Source organism: Asparagus officinalis, chromosome 2, assembly GCF_001876935.1.
Source record: "Asparagus officinalis chromosome 2, Aspof.V1, whole genome shotgun sequence".
Taxonomy (NCBI): domain Eukaryota; kingdom Viridiplantae; phylum Streptophyta; class Magnoliopsida; order Asparagales; family Asparagaceae; genus Asparagus; species Asparagus officinalis.
Genome location: NC_033795.1, coordinates 37,535,142 through 37,538,869, shown reverse-complemented (window position 1 = coordinate 37,538,869; position 3,728 = coordinate 37,535,142).

Sequence of the window (3,728 nt, the reverse complement as noted above, 5' to 3'; positions counted from 1 at the left end):
TATACCAAAAACCAAAACGTCGTATGTGTGTATATGATTGACCTTAAAGTACTAACACACATAATATAAATTCCTAAAACTAAATTACGACCAAGCAATGATCTTGATCTTCAATTAAGCTTGACTTGGTATCTCGGGATGAAGCTTGAACTTGTATCTTGAACTTGAATAGCAAGGCTTCACCGACATTCCGCCAACCTCCTTTGCGTATGATCGTTGAAGCTCTTCCATCCATCCTCCAACTACGTTGTTTCGTCTACAAAACATGGATGCACAAACACTAGACAACAACATTAGTAATAAAGATGTTTGTTAAACATCATCACAAATAGAAGGCCAACACCCTCTTGCCTAGATTTATTTCATGCTTATAGAGTAGATTTATTTTCTTGCATTTAATTCTTGCAATTTTATTTTGTAGTTTAGATTTTGCAATTTATTTTGTAGTTAGATTTTAATTTCTTATACTATTCACCTTGAGGCTAGAACCCTCTTGGGTTTAGTTTTTCTTTTTGTTTATTTTTATTTTGTTTGATTCGCCTTTAGGCTAGAACCCTCTAGGGAATCACCCTTTTCTAAGAAGTGGGTTCAATTTTAGATTACTCATATCTATAATTGAATCCACCATCTTTAATTTCTTGCATTTTCTTTTATTCTAGATTTTTGTTCTTCATTCTTGATTTTTTTTTATTATTTCTTGATTTTATTCATTTTTTCCTTCTCACCTTATTGATCATACTCATTCTTTTTCAAATCCACTCTCACTTACACTTTGCATCATTTACACACCATTTTCACTCTCTCAATCTCTTCACAATCACATTCACTTATCACTCCTATTTGTCATGCATACAAAATAAGAACCAATTTTATATTTTCTCCTACAAAACACCTTCCTCGTGGGATCGATATCTTAAATACTATAACTTGACACGGTTGTGCACTTGCAACTTTTTGGTACATGTTTATGCCGCATCACTAGTCGATACCTTAAGTTTTCTTCTTGTACCTCCACCAATGTTGTAGGCACATTTACCGCCTATACGATAGACGGATCTAACGATATTCTGTGATTGTCGATCAAACGTCTTGATGTGCTAAAGACGGATTCCGAATCTACTGTAGAGACCTACACTGTTAGTAAGTCACGAGCCATGATGAAAAGTATAGGACATGAAATTATTCCATATACTCTCCACCATTGCAAAATATCGAAATCAACATTATTTTGAGGTTTTACTAAGAAGAAATTTTCTAAATAAACTCATTCATAAATTTTTTTCTAAAAATAGACCCCCTTGAGTTTTTTTACAAAAATCGACTCATTTTGTCTTAATCCAGTTTCTAAATAGTCAGGGTTGCCAACCCCAACCATTTAGTGCATAGAATGTTAAAATTTAGGGTTATAATTATGGCTTTATAACCTCCTAAATAGTCGGGGTTGGCATTCCCGACTATTTAGGAACCTGATTAAGATAAAATGGGTTTATTTTTGTAAATAAAACTCAATGGGGTTTATTTTTAGAAAAAAAAATGAATGAGTTTATTTAGAAAATTTCTTCTTTTACTAAACGTGCAGCTAAATATTGTTCAATTTTAGAATTTTTTTTTAAATGATGATCCTGATCCAGATCCACAGCTACTACTAGTTAGCCTCTCTATCATCAATTGCCTATCAAAAAGCTTACATTTGCCCTGTCTTGCGCTTGTAGAAGCGGTAGGTTGAGGTGTACTTGCACCATATTTACATGCATACTCATCAAATAATATTAAAAAATTAATAATTTTATGATGAGTAAGAGCAATAATAGTCTGATCGACCACTATCAGTGTCTATTATCATGTTTTCATACAAAGAATTTAACAAACTTTGAATGCCAATTATCCTTCAAGCATAAATCAATAAGATTCCCCACGCCAAAAATAATAGGAATAGGTCTAAAATATTTATTAAATTTACTTTCCATTTCAAAAATCATGTTTGAAAATTAATTATCATGTGATGAGTATTAAAAAAGTATGAATATTTAAAATTTGTAAAATAGCTTGAGTAATAGTTGGATAATAACAACTAAATATTAACATGGTAGCTTTATAAAAAAAACTTGTAGCATTTCTTTTACACAACTTATAATTTCCCATTTATTATTATTTATTCCATACATATTACTAGAGCTAGAACTAGAAGTATAGAAAGCAATAAAATTATTTATAATTTCTTTATACTCTATTGATACATTTAACATTACATAGGTAAAATTCCATCTGTGATCAACATCTTTAAGAATTAACTTAGGTTTCATTTTTTTATCTACACAATTATTTTTCATCTTTTAAGTCTTTGTTCAGAAGCATTATAAGCATAAGTTATAACCCTAACTTTTTTCTATCATTGGTTTAATTTCATTAAATGCACTTTGAATAATTTAATTTAAAATATAACACATTCATCTAATATGAAAAATATCACCCTAGCATGACAATAGCAAAGATGATTTGATATGATCTACAACTATATTATTATTACTTGCATTATCTAGTGAATTTTTAAAAATTTCTAACTTTGAAAGTTCTTTCACTATTAAATATGAAACATTTACACTAGTGTATGAATCTTCAAATAAAATAAAAGAAATAAATATTTGTCAAGTGTCATCAATCCATTGTGCTATGATACATAAATAAATAGTTTGTGCTCTAGATATATAAATATCAGAAGTTAGATAAAAATTACAGTCTAAGCTTTAAAAATAAGAAATTATTTTTATTTATTTTTCTCCTAATAATATTTTAATATATCACGATGACAAGATTGACAATAAAATTTTTAAAATGCGGGATAAATACCATCTCTAATCATATCCTCAAATTCATCATCTTCTACTAATTTAAAATGAAGATTTTTTTAAGAATAATAAACCTCATGATGCATTTCCTGACTTTAATTGTGTCATTATTCCATAAGCCGAGGCTATCAGAGGTAGATGATTAAGAGAGTAGTGATTGGTGGATGTCTCCTTGAGACATTGCATACACTCTGCTGTGTTTTTCCAAATGGTGTTTGATATGGTTGGTGTCACTCTTATATGAGCTTGAAAGATATGGCTGCGCGACACATATTTGATTTATTTTTGTGAGAAGTTTGTCATGTTGATCCCTGGTGAATTCTATCTTCTCAAAGAAATTCTATACATAGAATCTCGACCTTTTAGGAGCTCTAAGTGTTGGATCATCGCCACCAGATTTGGGATCAACATCAGTAGTAGGACGAGTGGCTGTAGAAGTAGTAGGACTCATTTTGGTGTCGAGAGTTGAATTTTGTCCGTCATAATCGGAGGATAAACCATTAAAATTAGAGAATTAAAGAGTATTATAGAGTAGAAGAGAGAATAAGAGAATATAATAATGTATTGGAGAGAATAAAAGAGTATTAGAGAAGTAGATCGGTCTTAGATGAGAAAAATAAATGAAAACTCCTCTTTTTATAAAGGCAGCCCCAAGCCAAATGATCGAAATACCCTCAAATTTTGGTCATTTTAACCTTTTGGGGGTATTTTGGTCATTTGATAAAAAATACCCATTATTGTCGTCTATTTTATCAGCCAAAATTGGGTTGGGTCCGGTTAGCCATTCGGTCCAACAGCTAGATTTTTAGCTATTAGACCAGGCCAGGTCCGGGCCGCTAGGTCCAACGGCTACTTTTTTTACTGTTGGACCGGTCCAAAATC